General features: G+C 44.6%; 1 protein-coding gene across 2 annotated transcripts in view; it reads left to right on the top strand.

The window, feature by feature from the left end:
• Window positions 1–1,388: 1,388 nt before the first annotated feature.
• LOC126424942 (uncharacterized) overlaps window positions 1,389–25,855 on the top strand; it is a 244,563-nt gene continuing 220,096 nt past the window's right edge. For both annotated transcript variants that reach the window (XM_050087794.1, XM_050087795.1), the window contains exon 1: window positions 1,389–1,510. The gene's annotated coding sequence lies outside the window, so the exon portion shown is untranslated. The remainder of the gene's footprint in view (window positions 1,511–25,855) is intronic.

The following is a 25,855-nucleotide window of genomic DNA, read 5'->3' as shown; positions in this document are numbered from 1 at the left end:
AACAAATCTAGCAGCCCGCCTCTGAATTGCTTCTATGTCCTCCCTCAATCCGACCTGATAGGGATTCCAAACGCTCGAGCGGTATTCAATAATAGGTCGCACCAGCGTTCTATAAGCGGTCTCCTTTACAGATGAACCCCATCTTCCCAAAATTCTACCAATGAACCGAAGACGACTACCCGCCTTCCCCACAACTGCCATCACACGCTTGTCCCACCTCATATCCATCTGCAATGTTACGCCCAAATATCTAATCGACGTGACTGTGTCAAGCGCTACACTACTAATGGAGTATTCAAACATTACAGGATTCTTTTTCCTATTCATCTGCATTAATTTACATTTATCTATATTTAGAGTTAGCTGCCATTCTTTACACCAATCACAAATCCTGTCCAAGTCATCTTGTATCCTCGTACAGTCACTCAACGACGACACCTTCCCGTACACCACAGCATCATCAGCAAACAGCCGCACATTGCTATCCACCCTATCCAAAAGATCATTTATGTAGATAGAAAACAACAGCGGACCTACCACACTTCCCTGGGGCACTCCAGATCACACCCTCACCTCCGATGAACACTCACCATCGAGGACAACGTACTGGGTTCTATTACACAAGAAGTCATTCTGTATTTGTGGTTAGAATTGTAACTTGGTAGTGCCCTTTGACTTGGAAAGTGCAGTATTTCTTTATATGCACAATCTCTGGCCTTTCATGTTCCCATTTCGTGTTTGTGTGACATCTAACGAGGAAAATATATTTTTATAACCACCCTCTGGATCCTTTCTGTTGGAATACACTGTAAGTATCGTTACTATCACGTAAAATTTAAAATTTTTGTGCCGTATGACGTTAACAAGTGTAAATTATATAAAGTTTATAGCGAAATAAAAGTCAAAACAGATAACCGTCTACATCCTGGAAACAAATATGTAACACAATCCGCTAACCACTTGAGGATGAGGGTGTGAACTCTCGAAACGCGTTGTGGGAGGAAGTAAAGGTGACTGAAACAAATGATTCTTTTATTCTACACTTTGCGACATAAACAGTCGTAGTTTCCGTACCACATAAATAGTCGTAGTTTCGATACCACAGTGAAACAGGGACGGCTCAAGGTAAAGATATTGGTACGAACACAGTGCCCTATGTTGCTCGAAGAATGGCACTGCAATATCAACAACAAAACCCTGCGAGCATGAGTGAAATCCCGCGTTTGGTCGAGCAGATACAAGCATGGCGTCGCACATGTGGAGCGACGACAAGCGAGCGCTGTGACGCGGGTCATGGTCGACGGGCGGCGTAATAAGCGGAGCTCCGGCGGCGCCGGTTGCATCAAGGACGCCGTCCGCCGGCCCCCACCGTCGCGACGCCGCCTCCCCCTCCCACCCCCACCCCGGGGACCCCACCGGTCACAGCGGCCGCCGAGAGGGCCCCGCCGGTAGTCGCTCGGCAGCACACCGCCAGCACAGCACACCACCTCGCGACACCGCTCCACAACAGGTAGGCAACCCACCTCACGTTGCCGTTTCACAGGGTAGCCTGCATCGCAGGCGTAGCTGTCAGTTCTGGCCACGTTACAGGTGGACGTTTCATACTACACCTATCTTTTCCTTTTGCCTTTTCCCGTTTGTATAGGGGGTCATAATTGTTATATAGTGATTTTGGCAGTGTTCGTGACTTTTGATAGCCGGATTCCATTCCCGACGCCACTACTCCCTCGAGGGAACGAATCTGCGTACCCAGTCTATCTGAATCTAGTGTAGATATGATGTTAAAGTGTGATAACGCCTTCTAAGTGTTTGTGTAGTGTGTGTGTATAGGTACTAGCCCGGTATTTACCTAGTAAGAAGTGGGAAACCGCTCAAAAACTAAATCGAGGCTGACCAATTCAACAGTCCTCGTCATTAATCAGCGAGGCAGATTCAACCCGGGGTATCTCGCCCGCTTGTGCCCCAGATGTGGAATCTTTAGCGCTCCCGGGTATCTGAGAGGCTGCTTTTAGTCCTAGATGTACTGAAGTGCAAATAATTATATTCCCTCTGTGGCTACTCACGTTGTCAAGACAAAAGTGCTGTAGTGAAGATACCTTTCCATTCATTGCAAAAAATACTAGTGAATGCGAACTGTGTCGACACATTTTGGCTTGATCTTTTGTTCCTCGAGCGTTTTGATACGATTGCCCGTTGGCCTCGCTAATTTTCGTTCTCTTTTGTCACTCCAATTGCCTTTGTGTTGAATTCGTAATAGACACACAACGAAAATGAGTGTAATACTGAATATATGTCTTGTTTATAAAAAAAATATGAGATTATGATTCACTCAGGGTGCTTACTGTTGGCAATACCCTTAAATGACCTCTCAGCATTCGCCCTTAGACTCCAATTAAGTACTGCCCAGTCTTGTGTACGTTATGTTGTCGGCCAGAGTATTTGCGTGTCGACTGATTTGACGATGTGCTTCCTCTATTCCTATCTGCTACTGTCTCTGTATGTATCTACGAGAGCTTTTCTTTTTCTTTCGTCCTTTTTTTCAACGTCCGATAGGTCATGAAAATAAGAAATGTTTTATTTGCAATATTCAACAACGCCTTGCAGTTACTACTCTACAAAGTTACCATTCTGACTTAGGTACGTGTTGCCATCACCATCACCATCTCATCCTCAACGACGCGCAAGTCGCCGAAGTGGCGTCAAAAGACCAGCACCAAGCGACCGGTCCACCCCGCGGGAGGCCATAGCCTCACGACACTTCATTTCACCAGCTTACCAATATCCTCGTCATAGACGAACGTTGCCTCTGATATCTGCCAATTTCATACGCTGGTCAGCTCGCTGTCTGTGCCAAATTGCTGCCCTAGTAGCCAGCGGTTCGTGTGAGTGAAGAGATGGCAGTCAGAGGAAGCCAAGACCAGGCTGTGTAGTGGGTGATCAGCACTGCCTATCGGAAACGCTGCAAGAGCGTCGGTATTGCACTTGGAATGGGCGGCCGAACATCGTCACGAAGAAGCAAACGCATGACAATTACGTCGGCTGCAAGAACCCAGGTGCAACCCCTCAACACGCTCTTCACGTTTGCCGGGATTTTCCTAGGCATCCTTGTGCGCTCACCGTTCCTCGGAATTGGAAGGTGCGACGTGACACGATCGGCGAGCATACTAGAGACACTGCACTATACATCTGCTCAGAGCTTCGTAATATTTTAACCGCAGTTTTAAATTTGGGACCGACTAGAGCTCGAAAGAAAAACAGCCCTCGTACTGTACCATACATACAATATAATATGTTCTACACAGTCTAGTCTGTCTCCCCTCTTATTGTTCTTCCCTAGTGCCAGGTCAGCTGTCTCTGGTAAGGCTCTTCCAAATTCTTCACTCACCTCTCCACGTTACACTGTGCAACTGATGGACGTCCGTAAGCTTTCACGGCAAAAGGTGTCCATAAAATTGTAGACCGTACCACAATAAAATGAGTAATAGTTTAATCAGTGTATGTAACAAGCTTAGTACATCACATTATGATACGGTCCACAGTCTAGGAAAGTTTTATGAACAGACGACAATAAACGCTGGGACTCGTAAGTAACGCCGGATGTTCCCGAATGAATAGTGTCAAGATCATTATTTAAAATGATGAATGAGCATTTTATCAGTCGTGTAATTGGGTGAATATTTTGCTTATGATGCCGTCTACAGTCCAGGACATTTTTGTGGACACAGGACATGGAATGTTCAGTATTGAAAGTATTGTCGGGTACTCCTGAAGAAATAGTATTACGACCATTAATGTATTCAGTATACATCAGCAATATACCAGATGGGCACGGCAGCGCTTACGGAATATTTGCTGTCAATGCTATCGTGTTCAGGACTGACAGTCGTACGAAAATGCGTCACGACATAAAAATTCCCATTTGGCGTTCTTAATAGCAGCTCTCTTTAAAAGTGACTGAATCCTAATCAGTTACCTTAGTAAAGGGAAACAACCTTCCGAAATCAGATGAGATATTTAGTGGTAAACATCTACAGCTTGGCCCATTATTTTTATACGTAGGATAACTCTACCGAAATTGGCAACGAAAAATTAATGGAAGAAGTGAAATAATTATTCAATCTACGAAGCGGTGTTACACGTGATGGCTGAAGCAAAATACATATTACAAGTAGATTAGTACACATAAAGCTTACTTCAATACAAGAGCTCCACTCGTATCCGATGCTGATATGAAAATGAGGAAGAGTACCTGCAAGTATACGTCTGGAGCACAGTATTGTATGGAACTAAAATGTGAGCGGCCGGAAATCCGGAAAAGAAGAAAAGGGAAGCGTTTGAAATTTTTTTTATCGAAGGTAGTTAAAAATTAAGCGAACAGACGAAGTGTAAAGTGGAGATTCATGAGAGAAGACATTTATGGAGGACCATTGCCAGGAGAAGAGGCAGGTTCACGGGACGTCTTGTAACGAACCATTCTTTCAGTCAATTTGAGCTACAAATTTCTTTGCTCCCAGAATCAATTGAACCGATCTGCCCATCTAATCTTCAGCACTCTTCTGCAGCACCGTATTTCAAAATTTTTTATTCTCTTCTCGTCTCTGTCTATCGTCTCCGTTTCACTTCCAAACAAGGCTACGCTCCAGCAGAATAACTTCAGAAAAGCGTCCTTACCACATAAATTAATATTCGACCAGCTACCCCCCTGGCTATCCTTGTTCAGAACTAAACTCTACGAACGGACGACTCGTCTGCCGTAGCGATAGTAAATTATACAAGCAAACCTTTCTCGTGATTCAATTTCTCTCTCAGTGAAAACCGTATCAAAATCCCAACGGAAGTTTCTGAGATTAGCCTTTACGTATAGAGAGAAAAACGCAGTGGAGTACTTTAATTTATAGTGTATATAGAAGAGAAACGTATGTATATATGTACAGGTTCTGGTAATAATAATTTCATGTGGCTTACTTGGCTGCTACTACTCTTTCTATTGGACGCCGCTTCGGCCACTTGCGTATCCCTAACCTACCTCAATTATCCTGCTGGGGAAAGGGGACCTACAGTTTAACGTGCAGTCTGAGCCGCGTATCGAGTCTCCAAATCATTGAGAGGAGAACGCTAGATTGAAACACAAACTGAAAAATCCGTGGCCCGACCGGAATTCGATTCCACGATTTCAGGCACGCGCTTTAACGCTAAACCACGGGACCCACGTAGATTCTGGTTAAGCTTTTCTGTCTCTGCAGTTGCGGCGTCTGTTTACTGCTTTTCCCGCCACTGCCACCTCTGTAGCTGACCAGCAAGTAGCACCCCTCACCCCCACTCCAAAGGATAATTGAATACGGAACAGATAAGTCCTTTAGCGTCTCTTACACCGCCATCGGCAAACCTTTTATATCTTCCCGAATGAGATTTTCACTCTGCAGCGGAGTGTGCGCTGATATGAAACTTCCTGGCAGATTAAAACTGTGTGCCGGACCGAGACTCGAACTCGGGACCTTTCGCGGGCAAGCGCTCTACCAACTGAGCTACCCAAGCACGACTCACGCCCCGTCCTCATAGCTTTACTTCTGCCAGTACCTCGTCTCCTACCTTCCAAACTTTACAGAAGCTCTCCTGCGAACCATGCAGGACTAGCACTCCTGAAAGAAAGGATATCGCGGAGACATGGCTTAGCCACAGCCTGGGGGATGTTTCCAGAATGAGATTTTCACTCTGCAGCGGAGTGTGCGCTTTTATATCTTCTCTCTGGACTTTAATTCTACTTCCTTCACTCACAGGCAGAAATCGCAGCAGGGGACTTTGTAATATGTATAGATAGTAAAAACATTTCTTTTTTTCTAAAACGCTTTCCTTGCTGTTACAACGTTACTGTATATATTCTCTTAACTTACGCCCTCGTCAATTACTTTGCACCAAAAGAAGAAAATTTCATCTATCACTTTCATTTTCTTGCGTCCTGACCTAGTTCCTTTAGCGCCAGCTGTTTTAATTCGACTACACTACATAGCACTCCTTTTACATTAGTTGATATTCATCTTAAAACCTGTTTGGTAGTATTACTCATTCCACTCAGTAGAAGTTTCAAGTTCTTTAGTATCCCTTGCAATGCCGTCGGCAGACCTTTTATTTCTTCTCTCTGAACTTTAGTTTCGCTTCCAAATTTCATCTTGGTTCCTTTTACTGCTTGTCAGTGTACAAAGTAAATTATATGGGGAATAGGCTAGAGTGCTACCACCTCCCTTTCATTCACATCGACTCTTATAACCGCAGTCCGGATCTTGTATAAGCTGAAAATAACATTTCCGTCAATGTCTTTAATCCCTGCTACCTTACGAATTTCAAATAATGTGTTCCAGAAGGTACTGGCAAAAGCTTTCTCTAAACATTCAAATGCTTTCAATTTATTTCTGTGTTTTTTCAGCCTAATTTCTAAGTCGGAAATCTTGTACAGCTTCGCGTGTTCCTACGTTTCTCCTGAATCCAAACTGACCTTCTACGTGCGAAAATTAAATTCACAACAGGGCAGCCCGTCGCCATTGAAGTGCCATCACTGAAGTCCAACACTACACGCACTACCGGAGAACGTAGCCAATATCTATAATTTGTTATATCAGGTGAAAATCGAAGTAAGTGCTTCTTTCTCTGTCAGGCTCAACAAAACTATCTCGTTTCGCAATGTCTTTCTTCGTTGACACTAATTTTCTCAAGCAAGGGCAGAGTGGTTCGGTTTAAAAGTAGGCTGAAGAAATATACAGTCCGCCCATTTATAAGTCGGCAGGGAAGGGTAGAATATATTTAGCCACCTCCGAGTCAAGTGGATCCCTTTCGAATTAGGCCAGACGTGTGTCAAGTTACCTCTTGGGCAAGCGTTCTGCGACCTGAAGGTTGGTGCTAGCATTCCCTGTGGATGTTTCGTGTAGTAATAAATGCCAATGACGAAAATGATGGAAATGCCGTATCAAACACCATTTTAGTAAATTAACTCAATATTTAAAACGTATAGCAATTTACTGGTTTTAATTAAATTTGTTTCTCATATCACTTTAATTAATTGAAATTTCTGTGGCTTTGACTGCGCTGTGTAGTACACCTTGTAATTATGGACAAACTCTGTGTAACTATGTACATGTAAAAAGAAACCGTAATCACGTTTTGGCATTATGTGGGACCTAATGAAACCGTTTCTGAAAGATGAACTGAAAAGAATGGAGAACGGTTCAAGTATCTCGTTCCTCTAGCAGAAGGGAAAAGTAAAAGCGAAGTGAATCCTGAAACTTGAAAAGCGAAAAATGATGTTCCAGTTTCGGATCAAAAATTAGTGGGCTTGGTTCTCCTTCAAAGTGGTCGTTACTGGGTACTTAGGTACCAAAAATGATCCACGTTATATTTTCCTTGAAGCCTTACACTGGAAAAGTTAGGCTGTTTGCTGAACCTCAAGATTCACTTACTCGTTTTTCCCTGAGAATTTTAGATGAAGGGAAAGATATGAGAGTAACTTTAAGATGACCACAGGAATATCAGTCTTTTGCGAAACAACGTTTGATCACTCTATGGAGACGTATGACAGGCTATTCAGGGTGGGAGGGGGGGGGGACTAGAGTCATAAAACTACTGTAAGCTACTGTAGACAATTTTAGGTAGCTGTAGACAACGGTAGTTTTTCTAGCAGCTTTGGTCAGGTCATGTCATACCTGCATTACCTGTAAGTTGAGTGTGTTGCATACCTGTCAGGCGTTAACTCATTTCAAGCGCCTTTTTACGTATGTTATTAGTTTCACACTGGGGATTACCCTAAAAACCGGAAGCGGAAAGAAACTTAGTGATGATACAAAGGGCTGGGTAACATGGGGAACACTTTTGTTCCACATAATTATGCTCCTGTCCATTACTTAAAAGTGTACAGTATTTATAGCAAAACTATCACTGTTTAACACAAGTTTTATTCGAAACTGGTGATTTGTAAGTGAAACAGAGAGATGTAGTAAAAATAGATGAAACAATACAGATTTATCAAATAGCACTAGAAAACGCAGTTTCGCCAGCAAAACAGTAAAATAAAAAAGCGCAAAAGAAAAATATACCGAAGCTGCTGTTTGTGGGGTATTTGTATTGAATGTTACATTGTAGAGGAGTGAAATATGAACGAAAACAGATCAAACAAGATAAGAACAGAGGTTTCTGAAATACAGCTTTCTGAAGAGTGCTGAAGGTTAGGTGGGTAGACTGACTAACTAATGAAGAAGTACTGAAATGAATTAGAAAAGAAATTGCTGCCTGAAGGTGAATAAAAGAAGGTATTGGTTGACAGGCATAATTTCCTCAGGCATCAAGGAATCGAGTCTTTGGTAGCAGAGGGAAGTGTGTGTGAGGGGGGGAGGAGGGGGGGGGTTAAACACCGTAGAGGGAGACCTACTCATGAATACAGTAAGCATATTCAAATGGATGTAGGTTCCAGCAGTTATACGGAGATGAGGGGCTTGCCGCATAGTAACTAACCTGAGAAGCTGCAACAAACCAGTCTTTGGACTGAGTAATTCAAGAATAACGACGACAACGGCCTCTTCTGGCGATATGTCACACACAGCTCTACCCTCCTTCGCGCCCTCCACTCTCCCCCTCCGCCCCTTACATCCTGCTCCATTGCTCCCCTATACCAAGCACAGCTCATGTCAACTCCTGTTTTGTATCTACGCAGACTACACTACGGTATTTGGCGAACGGGTATGTACCACTATGAACCTGAATCTTCGATGTTCCTTTCTCAAATGAGGCGTGGGAAGAACGGGGGTCGGCTAGCCTCCGTATGACAAATAATTTTTCTCACTTTCTCGCGAGGCTTACCTGCCACACTCTTCTTGGAAAACATGCTCTCAAAATTTTAAAAGTAATCCGCACAGTGATCCACCATGCCCCTCTTGTAGCGTCTCCCACTTCGGACAGGGGGGAGCCGCGCGAACTGCGACGAGGCGCCCAAGACCGCGCGGCTGCCCCGCGCGGCATTGTATGTCACTCCTTAGTGTCTTAACACATGTGCTACCATCCTGTCCCTTCATCTTGTCAGTGTTGTCCGCATGTTTCTTTCCTCGTCGATTCTGAAGACATCATTTCTTATCATAACAGTCCATTTAATTTTCAACGTCTATCTATAGCATCACATCTCAAACACTGCGTTTATCTTCTGTACGTGATAAGAGAAACTGAGGCCAGTACCTAGGTATTCAGCTGGTTACTTCTGCTTTACTTCCATTGCTAATGCAATATGTCTGAGAAGGACGTTGTACCCTCTCTATTCGTCGCACAGTCGTTTCTGTCGGTTACTTTTCAATGTAGGACGCAGTGGAACTAATTTTCTGTGGCCCCTCCAGTACCAATACAAAATGTTCTCCCTCAACCCTGTTGGATAATGGTTCTTCGAGGTATCGTGAGCGGCTACCTCTCCTATTTCCTCCTTTTTAGCCAATACTTATGCTTATATTCTCTCAACTAATACTGTTAATAATAAATAATTTTTCACGCTGCTTAATCACTATTACTATTATTATTACTGTTCTATTATTATTATCATTATTACGATTACCATGCTGAGATACAACTTTGTAATCAATAATAACAAGTAACAACTTTCTAAAAAGTTAAAAACACGTACTGTTATATAAAGAAGAAGAGAGAGTCTAAAGGAAGCAATAAATAATTACAATTACATCCCTCACATGCCATGAAAATCTATAACAGAGATTAGGCCACTTACGAAGGAATAATTGCTATGGATTTTCTCTATCTCCTTCCCCTTACGAACGGAATACAACAGGGTGTAATTTGATGTGTGAAGAAACCTTCGCCATTCACTGTAAAGTGGCCTCCGTAGTATACATATGTGGATGAGTTTGTCTGTTCGCGCCCTGAATGCTCGAGACGCAGCGGAGCATATTAAATAGAGCGATGATCCTGTCATTATAATACAGTTTTGTTACAAAAATGATGTTGAGTTTACGGCTGAACGCAAGGGAAAAAATCAGTTATATCCAGACATAAATTAAAAAATTTTTTTACATTACCACTATTAAACTGAAGATTGGTTTTGCTTCTGCAATTATTCTCAAACTTAGTATCCTCTGGCATCTATCTATTCTCAGATTTTGTATGACTATGTTCTGAAAGTTTTATCATCAAATTCCGTCCACTCACAAGTGGAACTGATAAAAATTTACATTATTTTAAGGAATGTATAATTTATAGCTTTTAAATATTTTTGAAAAATCATGAAGAGGCACACTGCAGCTGTCGTCATAAATCATGATTTTTGTCAAAAAGTTATGTAACGCGGTTTTTTCCATCATTAGGTCTCTTTTTGTTTTGTCACTCTGTAGGTCCGGTAAAATTTTGCAGTTGACTTTAACCTAACTTCATGAAGCACTAGAAGCTTGAAAATTTAAGCATACGTGAGAACTGAATAAAAACGCAATATTAACTCGCTATCTTGTCTGCTGTGTGGCGGAGAATACTTTGCGTACCACTTCCATCTCCCCCGCCATCTCTCTCTCTCTCTTTTCTTTTTTTTCAGTCGTGAATCATTCGTAGGAAGACCAATAGCCTCCGTACGAGCTCGAATATCTCTAACTTTTACCTTCACGGTTCTTTTGCGAGATATACACTATGTGATCAAAAGTGTCCGGACATCGTCCAAAGCATACGTTTTTCATATGAGGTGCATTGTGCTGCCACGTACTGCCAGGTACTCCATATCAGCGACCTCAGTAGTCATTAGACATCGTAAGAGAACAGAACGGGGTGCTCCGCGGAACTCTGACTTCGAAAGTAGCCAGGTGATTAGGTCTCACTTGTGTAATTCGTCTGTATGCGAGATTTCCACGCTCCTAAACATCCCTAGGTCCACTGTTTCCGATGTGATAGTGAAGCGGAAACGCGAAGGGACACGTAAAGCACAAAAGCGCACAGGCCGGCCTCGTCTGGTGATTGACACAGACCGCCGACAACTGAAGAGGGTCGTAATGTGTAATACGCAGGCATCTATCCAGACCATCACTCAGCAATTCCAAACTGCATCAGGAGCCACGTCAAGCACTATGACAGTTAGGCGGGCAGTGAGAAAACTTGGGGATTTCATGGTCGAGCGGCTGCTCATAAGGCACACATCACACCGGTAAATGCCAAACGACGCTTCGCTTGGTGTAAGGAGCGTAAACATTGGACGATTGCACAATGGAGAAACGTAGTGTCGAGTGACGAAACACGGTACACGAAGTGGCGATCCGATGGGAGCGTGTGGGTATGGCGCATGCCTGGTAACGTCATCTGCCAGTGTGGGTAGTGCCAACAGTAAAATTCGGAGGCGGTGGTGTTATGGTGTGGTCGTGTTTTTCATGGAGGGGGCTTGTACCCCTTGTTGTTTTGTGTGGCACTATCACAGCACCTTCTTGCTTGCCACAGTTGAAGAGCAATTCGGGGATGGCGCTTGCATCTTTCAACACGATCGAGCACCTGTTCATAATGCACGGCCTGTGGCGCAGTGGTTACACTAGAATAACATCCCTGTAATGAACTGGCGTGCACAGAGTCTTGACCTGAATCCTACAGACAATTTTTTGGAACGTCGACTCTGTGCATGGCCTCACCGACCGACATCGATACCTCTCCTCAGTGCAGTACTCCGTGAAGAATGGGCTGCCATTCCCCGAGAAATCTTCCAGCACCTGACTGAACGTTTGCCTGCGAGAGTGGAAGCTGTCATCAAGGCTAAGGGTGGGCGGACACCATATTGAATTCCAACATTACCGATGGAGGGCGCCGCGAACTTGTAAGTCATTTTCAGCCATGTGTCCGGATACTTTTGATCACATAGTGTATGTAGGGGGAAGCAATATATTGCTTGACTCAGGTGAACAGAAACTGAAATAAGCCTCAAATTTAACACTCGTCCCTGTTTTAATCTCATGAAAATGTTTGAAATAAATTAAAAATTTGACAAACACTAGATTAATAACCTAAATAAAAATAAGTTTATAATGTACCGCGTATACAGATCGGATTAAGAAGAATTAAATAATTTCTCCTATCCTCATACAGATTCCTAGACGAATACAGATTGTCGTGAAACTTTATGACTAAATTCTTAATAGCTATGAAAATGCCTGTAAGATTTAAAACGAAAAATGTTGGACCCATCCAACAGATGATAGTAACGAGGTGACCTATTCATGCATCAGTCATCTCTTGCAGAAGCCCCATGATTTTCGTTTTATATATTAGAAGTATTTTTACAGCTATTAAAAAAATTCATGATCAAAATTTTCAGTATTGTTTGTATGGTGTTAGGAATCTGTATAGGAGTACGAGCAATTATTTTACCCTTTTTACTGTCATTTAAAAACGTGGTATATAAAAAACTGACTTTTTATTTAAATCATTGTTTATAGTACTCGTATATTCGGGAGAGTGCCAATTTACTGTCATTTAAAAACGTGGTATATAAAAAACTGACTTTTTATTTAAATCATTGTTTATAGTACTCGTATATTCGGGAGAGTGCCAATTTATGGGCGAAAGCAGTAATGACTGTGTTCTGTCATTAAGTCTAAAATAAAAAAGGGTTTTAAATGGTTACAACTTTTTTATTTATAGCTATTTCTTTCTGTGTAGGTGAGAGATTTTGCAGCATAAATCTGCCCGAATATAGACACGCATTGTTATAGTTCTATAAATCGAGATGAATCACTCGATAGAGATCTCTGTAAAATACTGAGAGGACACAAGGAACACAATATATTAGTAAAATACTAAAGGTATTGTGTTATCTTATTGTTGGACCATTTCCTTCTTGGATTGTTCGTTTAAGGAGAACAACGCCAATGACTGTTCGAACAACTCTCACTTCAAAGAAATTACTGTACCCAAGTAACAAAACGACGTTGGTGCTCGGTTTGGTCGAAATCTTGCGACTATCTTGCAGATATGGAATCGATGAGTTAAGGGAGGGTGAGGGGGCCAAAATCAACACACTGTAGAATTTCCAAGCTCCCACGCGACTAGTCCCCAAGAGGTCAGATACTTTGAGGCGCAGGATCGTAAAGTCACGTATCATACCTTCAGTCATGAAATGGGCTTGTTTGTGGCATGATAAGTACCTGCATGGTTAGTGTGACGACATCTGTACCACCACGGCCAGTCAGTATGGTGATAATTGTTGCGGATTTCCTTGAAACGACACTAAAGTGTGATGCGCCGACAGTGATGCGTCCAACAACAACATTGGACGCAGTAATGGCACCACGTCGACTACTTCCAGTTCTAGATACAACACCACGATGGATGTATCCGTCTGTGGAGACACGGAGAACGAACGAATATTGCGAGACGGCATTGCTTATGGTGATACGGGTCATCATTTAGTCTGATCCTAGGGGTGCCGTTGGATACACAACGCAGTCATCCCTGCTTCGCATATCTGGTAACTCGGACAGCAGTCGTTTCATTTATGACGTGTTAAAGGCGGGACTGTATCCCAAGTTCGAGGTTTCCATGACGTTCTGTGACCAGATAACGTCAGACAGCGTGTTGACCATGCTGCCCTGGATCTACCGCAACGCTGAAGGTGTTCGACTGTTGCCCTGGGCAGTAAGTTCTCCACATCTCTCAACCTCTGAAAAATTCTGGGCATGGACGTACGAAAGCGTGGTATGCCACATCTCTCCAGCCACTACAGTGTATGAACTCTGGTGTGCAGATGAACCAAGACGGCATTATGTACCCGTATCTGTCATCAAAGCTCATTTCGACTCGATGACCAGTCGGGTTAGTGCCAGTATTCCTACCAGTGCGGGAAGCCCTATGTACTAAATATTGGACCACATCTATCGTCCAGTCACCTATAGATTTACTTCTTTGTTATTCGTACTGTGCCGCATTCGCTCAATGAACAAAATTATTTTGCAAAGTGTTGCCGTCGTTGACGTTGCAGCTTTAATGGCCAGCAGTGTCCTTTCCAGCCTGCGTAGCTGAGAGTTCAGTGCAGCTGACTGCAGTGTGAAAGACCCGGGTTCGATTCCCGGTACTGTCGTTTGAAGAGCTACCCGAGCGATCAGTAGCGGCTCCAAGGTCAATAAAACAACGGCCGCGAGATTCTATCAGGTTCTATGTTGAACTTGCGGCTGAGTTAGCCCCTCTTTTAACTGTAATGTATCGTATATCCCTCGAACAAGAAGGTGTGCCCATTTCTTGGAAGAAATCACAGGTCACACCCTTATACAAGAAGGATAGTACACGTGAGCCACAAAACGACCGTTCAATATAATTGACATCGATTTGTTGTAGAATCTTAGAACGTATTCTGAGCTCAGACATAGAGAGGTAGCTCGTACAGAATGACCTCGTCCATGCCAACCAGCATGGACTCCGAAAACATAGTTCATGTGAAACCCAACTCGCACTTTTCTCTCATCACATACTGAAAGCTTTGGATCAGGCCAATCAGGTACATGCAGTATTTCTTAATTTCCGGAAAGCATTTGACTCGATACCGCATCTACGCTTATTTTCATGAGTACGGTCACATGGGATACCAAGTGAAATTTATAACTGGACTGAGGATTTTTCGGTAGGGAGGACGCAGCATAACTTGGATGGAGAGTCATCGTCAGATGTAGAAGTAACTTCAGGTGTGTCCCAGGGAAGTGTGTTGGGACCCTTACTATTCATATTGTATATTAATGACCTCGCAAACAACATTAATAGTAAGATCACGCTTTTTGCAGATTATGATCTATAATGAAGTACTTTTTGAAGGAAACTGCGGAAATATTCAATAAGATCTTGATGATATTTCAATATGGTGCAGAGATTGGCAACTTCCTCTAAATTTTCAGAAATGAAAAACGGTGCACTGCACCAAATGAAAAAAACGTAGTGTCGTATGACTATAATATCAATGAGTCACACTTGGACTCGGTCAACTCGTACATTCCATGGGAGCAACACTTTGTAGTGATATGAAATGGAATGATACCTTAGGCTCAGTTGTACATGAAGCAGACGATAGACTTCGGTTTATTGGTAGACTATCCCAAAGTGCAATCAGTCTACAAAGATGGTTGCTTGCCAATCACGCGTGCGAACGGTTCCAGAATATTGCTCAAGTGTGTGGGAGCCATTCTAGATAGGACTAACAAGGGACATTGAACATATACGGAGGACGGCAGCACCAATGGTCATCTACATCTACATCCATACTCCGCAAGCCACCTGACGGTGTATGGCGGAGGGTATCCTGAGTACCTCTATCGGTTCTCCCTTCTATTCCAGTCTCGTATTGTTCGTGGAAAGAAGGATTGTCGGTATGCCTCTGTGTGGGCTCTAATCTCTCTGATTTTATCCTCATGGTCTCTTCGCGAGATATATGTAGGAGGGAGCAATATACTGCTTGACTCTTCGGTGAAGGTATGTTCTCGAAACTTCAACAAAAGCCTGTACCGAGCTACTGAGCGTCTCTCCTGCAGAGTCTTCCACTGGAGTTTATCTATCATCTCCGTAACGCTTTCAGGATTACTAAATGTTCTTGTAACGAAGCGCGCTGCTCTCCGTTGGATCTTCTCTATCTCTTCTATCAACCCTATCTGGTACGGATCCCACACTGCTGAGCAGTATTCAAGCAGTGGGCGAACAAGCGTATTGTAACCTACTTCCTTTGTTTTCGGATTGCATTTCCTTAGGATTCTTCCAATGAATCTCAGTCTGGCATCTGCTTTACCGACGATCAACTTTATATGATCATTCCATTTTAAATCACTCCTAATGCGTACTCCCAGATAATTTATGGAAATAACTGTTTCCAGTTGCTGACCTGCTATATTGTAGCTAAATGATAAGGGATCTTTCTTTCTATGTATTCGCAGCACATTACACATGTCTACATTGAGATTCAATTGCCATTCCCTGCACCATGCGTCAATTCGCTGCAGATCCTCCTGCATTTCAGTACAATTTTCCATTGTTACAACCTCTCGATACACCACAGCATCATCTGCAAAAAGCCTCAGTGAACTTCCCACGTCATCCACAAGGTCACATGTTTGTTTAACCGTGCGAGAATGTTACAGTGATGATCAAGAAAATGAACTGGGAGACTCTTGAAGGCAGCCGTAAACTATCCCAAGAAAGTCTACAAATAAAGTTCCAAGAACCAGCTTTAAATGATGATTCTTGGAATATACGATAGTCCCCTATGTGTCGCTCACATAGGAATGGTGGCGATAAGATTAGAATAAATACAGCACGCAGAGAGGCTTTCAAAGAGTCATTCTTTCCGCGCTCCGTACTTGAACGGAACAGGAAGAAACGCTAATAACTGGTACAATGGGACGTACGCTCTGCCGTGCACTTCACGGTGGTTGGCAGAGCACGGATATAGATGTAGATGTAGATGTAGAGCGGTGTGCTGACTCACTCCCCTCCATACCGCATACAGCCTTTGGCAGAGGATGACACGGCGGTCGATCGGCATCGATGGGCCAATCAGAGGCTATGAACGGAATCCTATAGTCTTTTCCACAGGCTTTCAGCGATGAGGGAACCCATGGAGTATTGGCGCTTGCTCATTGTGAAGATTTGTGAGATGGTGAAAGTGGTGAAAAGAGAGTGGAGGGGAGAAATGTTGTAGATTCCCTTGGAGCATACTAGCGTTTACCCGTCTCTCGTCGGTAGCGGTCCAGCTCGTAACCGCCTCGGGAGCAGGCCTCGCAGAGGCACAGAAAAGTTCCGCAGGTTGGCAGCGGGGGCGGAATGGCGCCTTGCGAAATGCCGGGCCATCGCGCGGACGTCACTTATAGCCCCGGCGCGGCGCTCGGACGCTCTGCCAGGACCCCGGTCCAGAAATAGCGCTCTCCGTCACCATTACGACATGCGATTACCGAGGAGCAAACAGCACGAGGGCGGCACGGGGCTAAATCCTTCACTTCGACCTGAATCACCGCGGCCCAAAATCTGCCTCTGACTAAAGTACCCGTGGGTGTGAGGCGTGAATCCGCTGGATGTCTATCTGGTACCACCCACCGGGAAGAAAATTAGCCGTGTAAAAAATCCTCGCTTTTCTCGCGGCGTAAAATGTAGGAAAATCTCAAATTTTTGACGATCACCAGCTTCTTCAGTTGCACCTGACGATAGTGCTGATTGCCGAAGGCTTGAGGTTCTGCACAGATTTGATGAGACGAAAAAACAGAGAATTTTGATCAAAGAATATTGTTGTGTTGGCAGAAGAGCCAACACCGTTTTACTACTGGAGGCCGAAATGCACGCGTTTTAGCTCAAGCAGGCTGGTGTGAGGAGGGAAGGACTACACTGACGTGATGTCTGGAACATGGAACAAGAATTCAGAAAGCGGACGTTATTAGTTTAATACTTTACTTTAATCCATTAATGATGAACGTCGCTCTTGACGGTACATGATTCACAATATTATCTTTCCAGAATACATTCGTAGTAACTGCTAGGTCGTAGCAAATGACGTAGCTGAAACGCTATGCTAAACTGTCGTCTCTGCAAATGAGAGCGTATGTAGACAGTGAACCATCGCTAGCACAGTCTGCTGTACAACTGGGGCGAGTGCTAGGGAGTCTCTCTAGACTAGACCTGCCGTGTGGCGGCGCTCGGTCTGCAATCACTGATAGTGGCGACACGCGGGTCTGACGTATACTAACGGACCGCGGCCGATTTAAAGGCTACCACCTAGCAAGTGTGATGTCCGGCGGTGACACCACAAACATCGCCGCTTGAATCTTCATTGTAACAAAACCAATGACACCTCCTATCCGATTCATAAGAGATTCAAATTCCCATATACAGGACAACTTTAGTTTACTTAATGTACCGGGTGATCAAAAAGTCAGTATAAATTTGAAAACTGAATAAATCACGGAATAATGTAGATAGAGAGGTACAAATTGACAGACATGCTTGGAATGACATGGGGTTTTATTAAAACCAAAAAAATACAAACGTTCAAAAAATGTCCGACAGATGGTGCTTCATCTAATCAGAATAGCAATAATTAGCATAAGAAAGTAAGACAAAGTAAAGATGACGTTCTCTACAGGAAATGTTCAATATGTCCACCATCATTCCTCAACAATAGCTGTAGTCGAGGAATAATGTTGTGAACAGCACTGTAAAGCATGTTCGGAGTTATGGTGAGGCATTGGCGTCGGATGTTGTCTTTCAGCATCCCTAGAGATGTCTGTCGATCACGATACACTTGCTATTTCAGGTAACCCCAAACCCAAAAATCGCACGGACTCAGGTCTGGGGACCAGGGAGGCCAAGCATGACGAAAGTGGCGGCTGAGCACACAATCATCACCAAACGACGCGCGCAAGAGATCTTTCACGCGTCTAGCAATATGGGGTGGTTCTAATAAAACCGCATGTCATTCCAAGTATGTGTGTCAATTTTTACCTCTCCATCTACATTATTCCGTGGTTTATTAAGTTTTTAAATTTATACTGACTTTTGATCACCCGGTATTACATACACTCCTGGAAATGGAAAAAAGAAGACATTGACACCGGTGTGTCAGACCCACCATACTTGCTCCGGACACTGCGAGAGGGCTGTACAAGCAATGATCACACGCACGGCACAGCGGACACACCAGGAACCGCGGTGTTGGCCGTCGAATGGCGCTAGCTGCGCAGCATTTGTGCACCGCCGCCGTCAGTGTCAGCCAATTTGCCGTGGCATACGGAGCTCCATCGCAGTCTTTAACACTGGTAGCATGCCGCGACAGCGTGGACGTGAACCGTATGTGCAGTTGACGAACTTTGAGGGAGGGCATATGGTGGGCATGCGGGAGGCCGGGTGGACGTACCGCCGAATTGCTCAACACGTGGGGCGTGAGGTCTCCACAGTACATCGATGTTGTCGCCAGTGGTCGGCGGAAGGTGCACGTGCCCGTCGACCTGGGACCGGACCGCAGCGACGCACGGATGCACGCCAAGACCGTAGGATAATACGCAGTGCCATAGGGGACCGCACCGCCACTTCCCAGCAAATTAGGAACACTGTTGCTCCTGGGGTATCGGCGAGGACCATTCGCAACCGTCTCCATGAAGCTGGGCTACGGTCCCGCACACCGTTAGGCCGTCTTCCGCTCACGCCCCAACATCGTGCAGCCCGCCTCCAGTGGTGTCGCGACAGGCGTGAATGGAGGGACGAATGGAGACGTGTCGTCTTCAGCGATGAGAGTCGCTTCTGCCTTGGTGCCAATGATGGTCGCATGCGTGTTTGGCGCCGTGCAGGTGAGCGCCACAATCAGGACTGCATACGACCGAGGCACACAGGGCCAACACCCGGCATCATGGTGTGGGGAGCGATCTCCTACACTGGCCGTACACCACTGGTGATCGTCGAGGGGACACTGAATAGTGCACGGTACATCCAAACCGTCATCGAACCCATCGTTCTACCATTCCTAGACCGGCAAGGGAACTTGCTGTTCCAACAGGACAATGCACGTCCGCATGTATCCCGTGCCACCCAACGTGCTCTAGAAGGTGTAAGTCAACTACCCTGGCCAGCAAGATCTCCGGATCTGTCCCCCATTGAGCATGTTTGGGACTGGATGAAGCGTCGTCTCACGCGGTCTGCACGTCCAGCACGAACGCTGGTCCAACTGAGGCGCCAGGTGGAAATGGCATGGCAAGCCGTTCCACAGGACTACATCCAGCATCTCTACGATCGTCTCCATGGGAGAATAGCAGCCTGCATTGCTGCGAAAGGTGGATATACACTGTACTAGTGCCGACATTGTGCATGCTCTGTTGCCTGTGTCTATGTGCCTGTGGTTCTGTCAGTGTGATCATGTGATGTATCTGACCCCAGGAATGTGTCAATAAAGTTTCCCCTTCCTGGGACAATGAATTCACGGTGTTCTTATTTCAATTTCCAGGAGTGTATATAGCGCAGAACATGCAAAACGTTTGCAGTTAAAGACGAAAAATCCTGCGATCATTTTTTTAATGTCATTTTTCTGGAATCACAATATATACGTCGTCATATTTCCTGAATTATGTCTCGTACAATGATACAATTTTGCAGATACATTCGGTGGTACATGTGGACACTGTCTGGCAAACGTGTCACGACTAGAGTTGCTAGTAAGGGAGTTACAAATGTCCTATCTGATGCCGAAGTTCTGTTGCATCAACAGCGAAAATGTTGCAGGTGACAAACTTACTTTCTTTCATTATTCTGCGCAGGGTGTCGCCGAGAAAAAGTTGGTAAAGTGTTTGAAATTATGTATAACGTTCCTTGCAAGTCGGTAAGCTATCTAATTCTCAAACGGTGGATGAATATAGTCTGAGTAACTTGCGCGCCGTGTGTTAAGATGTCTCACGACATATACGCAGTCTCTAACTTAAGTACAGGAGCGTGGTAAAAAAAAAAAAAAGCCTCCGAATTTTTTATGTGAAATCTCTTATAACTTTTTAAAATCATTATCAATGTTTTAAATCTTTTGTCTACATGTCTAACAATTTGCACCCATCTGCCGATAAAGGATTCCGAATTGTACCGTGTAACATGGTGGTGAGTAACGTAACTATACGAGAATCACATTCGCGTTTGCGAATATTACCCAACTATCGCTGCACTGTGCATTGGTGACACTGAAAATTTGAGTCTAGCGCGGATCTCCCACTTGACACAAGCGGTCACCTTTACTGCCTTGGCCACCCTAGCAAGCTCCCCAGACCGGCCCAGACTTCCCCATGTCGCCGCTTTCGTCTACACCCTATACTCGCTCAGATCCTGTGAGGCCCGTGCAGGAAGAGACGTATGATTAAAGTCCAAGTCCAGATATTAGGCGTGAAATACTGTATTACAGTGCCTGTGTCGCTCTAATGTACTTTGCAATGTCCTTCAGACATGCATGTACGAAGTAATATCTGCGGTAAGCAGGGCAGTGCAGTAGTACGATAGATGCTGTTCATGTTATACAGGTTGATCGCCTCGAACTTGCACCCTTTTTTCTCGTCAAAGGCTCAAGATATCGAATGAGGTAGTCGCCACATGGTAGTGTCCAGACTATTCCATGTATAATCCACTTAACTTCAGTGTCAGCCGAAGTACTGGAGCAGTTATGGCTTTCCAAATGGCGCGACATATTTTTCAACGGCAATCCAAAGCCCTCGAAAAGTCAAGTACAAGGATTTAGCACTTGTCCGAAGCAGCTGAATGGGTTGAAAATAAATAAATCGCCAGATCCTGATGAGATTCCAATTCGGTTTTTCAGAGAGTACTCTACTGCATTGGCTCCTTACTTAGCTTGCATTTATCGCGAATCTCTTGCCCAACGTAAAGTCCCTAGCGACTTGAAAAAAGCGCAGGTGACGCCTGTGTATAAGAAGGGTAGAAGGACGGATCGTCAAAATTACAGACCAATATCCTTAATAAAATTGCAGGATTCTCGAACATATTCTCAGTTCGAATATAATGAATTTCCTTGAGACAGAGACGTTGCTGTCCATGCATCAGCACGGCTTTAGAAAGCATCGCTACCGCGAAACGCAACTCGCCCTTTTTTCACATGATATCTTGCGAACCGTGGATGAAGGGTATCAGACGGATGCCATATTCCTTGACTTCCGGAAAGCGTTTGACTCGGTGCCCCACTGCAGACTCCTAACTAAGGTAAGAGCATATGGGATTGGTTCCCAAATATGTGAGTGGCTCGAAGACTTCTCAAGTAATAGAAGCCAGTACGTTGTCCTCGATGGTGAGTGTTCATCGGAGGTGAGGGTATCATCTGGAGTGACCCAGGGACGTGTGGTAGGTCCGTTGTTGTTTTCTGTCTACATAAATGATCTTTTGGGTAGGGTGGATAGCAATGTGCGGCTGTTTGCTGATGATGCTGTTGTGTACGGGAAGGTGTCGTCTTTGAGTGACTGTAGGAGGATACAAGATGACTTGGACAAGATTTGTGATTGGTCTAAAGAATGGCAGCTAACTCTAAATATAGATAAATGTATATTAATGCAGATGAATAGGAAAAAGAATCCTGTAATGTTTGAATACTCCATTAGTAGTGTAGCGCTTGATACAGTCACGGCGATTAAATATTTGGGCGTAATATTGCAGAGCGATATGAAGTGGGACAAGCATGTAATGGCAGTTGTGGGGAAGGCGGATAGTCGTCTTCGGTTCTTTGGTTCATCTATAAAGGAGACCGCTAATAAAACACTAATACGACCTTTTCTTGAGTACTGCTCGAGCTTTTGGGATCCCTATCAGGTCGGATTGAGGGACGACATAGAAGCAATTCACAGGCGGGCTGCTAGATTTGTTACTGGTAGGTTTGATCATCACGCGAGTGTTACGGAAATGCTTCAGGAACTCGGATGGGAGTCTCTGGAGGAAAGGAGGCGTTCTTTTCGTGAATCGCTACTGAGGAAATTTAGAGAACCAGCACTTGAGGCTGACTGCAGTACAATTTTACTGCCGCCGACTTATATTTCGCGGAAAGACCACGAAGATAAGAGAGATTAGGGCTCGTACAGAGGTATATAGGCAGTCATTTTTCCCTCTTTCTGTTTGGGAGTGGAACAGGGAGAGAAGATGCTAGTTGTGGGACGAGGTACCCTCCGCCACGCACCGTATGGTGGATTGCGGAGTATGTATGTAGATGTAGATGTATATGTAGAAGGTGCTAAAGTTGGAAAGCAAGACGGTAGGAATCAGGTACTGCGCTGAAAACATCGCCATCTGCGCCTCTCGTGGCGGACAAGGGTGTTATAACAGGAATGACGTTGGCCTACGCTATTAAAACGTATTTCCTCCTGTCGTTCGTTTATAGGCCGATGACGTACATACAGCGTCATCTATGATTACAAATAGAGCTAAAATCACTGACAAAAACGTGAAGCCCCCGAGAGACACGGTCGGGTGTCAGTTAACTTCGAACACTTACATACCACCGGCAGGTATGTAATTCATTAGAGCTGCGAGGTGGTTACCACAGTCGGCCACATTCGGGAGGACGACGGTTCAAACCCACGTCCGGCCATCCTGATTTAAGTTTTCTGTGATTTCCCTAAATCACTTCAGGCAAATGCCGGAATGGTTCCTTTGAAAGGGCACGGCGGACTTCCTCCCCCATCCTTCCCTAATCCAATGGAACGGATGACCTCACTGTTTGGTCCTCTCCCCTAAATCGACCAACCAACCAAGCTGCATTTCTCTGTGACAGGTAGAATGGCCACTAGACAGCATTAGTGTTGTTCCTGTTTAGTAACTAGGCCCGTTACCGTATATAACGGGTGTCAACAGCGTGAGATGTTTGAGTGATCACCCTGAGGGACATAGAGATGCTGCACAGTCGGGTATCAGCACCTGACAGAGTTTGAAAGTGGTCTCATTATGGATCTCCAGTTGGCTGGATAGATGAACCGTCCAGTATCCAGATTAATGGGGCATTCCGACAAGACAATGTCCCATTGTTGGAGTGCATGAGAACGTGAGGCCAGGCGTACCCGTCCTCAAGACTCTGGTGGACCATGTTTGACCGCCACTGGAGAGGATCGCCGTGTTGTGCACCAGGCACACAGTATCTCCTTCAGATCTGTGTCTACCATCCGAGAACAAGTATTGGACTCCCTCTGACATTCTGTGTCGTCCCACACCACTAGGAGTCAGGCCAGAGAATTACAGAACCATGCCTAGACTGCCGTTAACACCACAATAATAAATCGCTGAGTTTGGAATGGTAGCGTACCGGTAAGCAAGGACCTGATGAATGGCGTCGCACAGTGTTCAGCGATGAATTGAGGTTCTGCACTTCCCGGGATGACCATGTGGCATTAACCTGTAAAGAGGTTCAATCCTTCCACTGTTTTTGAGAGGCACAGCGATGTTACTTCTGGTGACTTCAGGTCACTGCTGGAAGCAACTGAGAGAACTCTGATAGCACAACAGTATTTCACGGATCCGAAAATTACCGAACTATCAGTTTAATAAGTCACAGCTGCAAAATACTAACGCGAATTCTTTACAGACGAACGGAAAAACTGGTAGGAGCCGACCTCGGCGAAGATCAGTTTGGGTTCCGCAGAAATGTCGGAACACGTGAGGCAATACTGACCTTACGACTTATCTTAGAAAATAGATTAAGGAAAGGTAAACCTACATTTCTAGCATTTGTGGACTTAGAGAAAGCTTTTGACAATGTTGACTGGAATACTCTCTTTCAAATTCTAAAGGTGGTAGGGGTAAAATACAGGGAGCGAAAGGCTATTTACAACTTGTAAAGAAACCAGATGGCAGTTATAAGAATCGAGGGGCATGAAAGGGAAGCAGCGGTTGGGAAGGGAGTGAGACAGGGTTGTAGCCTGTCCCCGATGTTATTCAATCTGTATATTGAGCAAGCAGTAAAGGAAACAAAAGAAAAATTCGGAGTAGGTATTATAGTCCATGGAGAAGAAACAAAAACGTTGAGGTTCGCCGATGACATTGTAATTCTGTCAGAGACAGCAAAGGACTTGGAAGAGCAGTTGAACGCAATGGACAGTGTCTTGAAAGGAGTATCGAAGATGAACATCGACAAAAGCAAAACGAGGATAATGGAATGTAGTCGAATTAAGTCGGGTGATGCTCAGGGAATTAGATTAGGAAATGAGACACTTAAAGTAGTAAAGGAGTTTTGCTATTTGAGGAGCAAAATAACTGATGATGGTCGAAGTAGAGAGGATATAAAATGTAGACTGGCAATGGCAAGGAAAGCGTTTCTGAAGAAAAGAAATTTGTTAACATCGAGTATAGATTTAAGTGTCAGGAAGTTGTTTCTGAAAGTATTTGTATGGAGTGTAGCCATGTAAGGAAGTGAAATATGGACGATAAATAGTTTGGACAAGAAGAGAATAGAAGCTTTCGAAATGTGGTGCTACAGAAGAATGCTGAAGATTAGATGGGTAGTTCACGTAACTAATGAGGAGATATTGTATAAAATTGGGGAGAAGAGGAGTTTGTGGCACAACTTGGCTAGAAGAAGGGATCGGTTGGCAGGACATGCTCTGAGGCATCAAGGGATCACAAAATTAGCATTGGAGGGCAGCGTGGAGGGTAAAAATCGTAGAGGGAGACCAAGAGATGAATTCACTAAGCAGATTCAGAAGAATGTAGGTTGCAGTAAGTACTGGGAGATGAAGAAGCTTGCGCAGGATAGAGTAGCATGGAGAGCTACATGAAACCAGTCTCAGGACTGAAGACAACAACAACAACAACAACATGTCACGGACTTCTCGCATCCTGATGTGTTAACTCTCGCGCCAATGTTTCGTGGTGCCATTATGCCATTTTAACAGGATAATACCCGGTCCACACGTGGCACGTTTGTCCGTGGACTGTCAGCGTAATGTTGAGGGACTCATGTCTCCATCGAACTCCCCATATCTGTCTGTCTTGTGTGGGATGAGCTCCGTCCAATTGTCAGCGCCCAGGCTACGGAATAGTTACAACAGTTGTGAGCCACTGATGAATTCTTCTAGGGTTATCAGACGAGTGGTGACGTCGTCTTGTCACTACATTTCAATGACTTTCGTACCCATCATCTTCTGGCGAAGTCCATCATCTTCTGGCGAAGATGATGGGTACGAAACTCATTGAGACGTTGCGACAAGACAACGCCACCACTCAGCTGATAACCCGAGAAGAATTCGTCAGTGGAATACGCCGAGAAAGACTGAAATCGCATATAGTTGTGCGCCAGTTTGCCTACGGAGAGGATACAATGGCTTGACGGCTCGCATCCCAACTGATTTAGTGCGTGCATCCATGCTAAATGGGGTTTAACGACACACTG

Source organism: Schistocerca serialis, chromosome 10, assembly GCF_023864345.2.
Source record: "Schistocerca serialis cubense isolate TAMUIC-IGC-003099 chromosome 10, iqSchSeri2.2, whole genome shotgun sequence".
Lineage (NCBI taxonomy): Eukaryota > Metazoa > Arthropoda > Insecta > Orthoptera > Acrididae > Schistocerca > Schistocerca serialis.
Note: the sequence above shows the minus strand (reverse complement) of the source record. Positions and strands in the feature narration are given on the sequence as shown.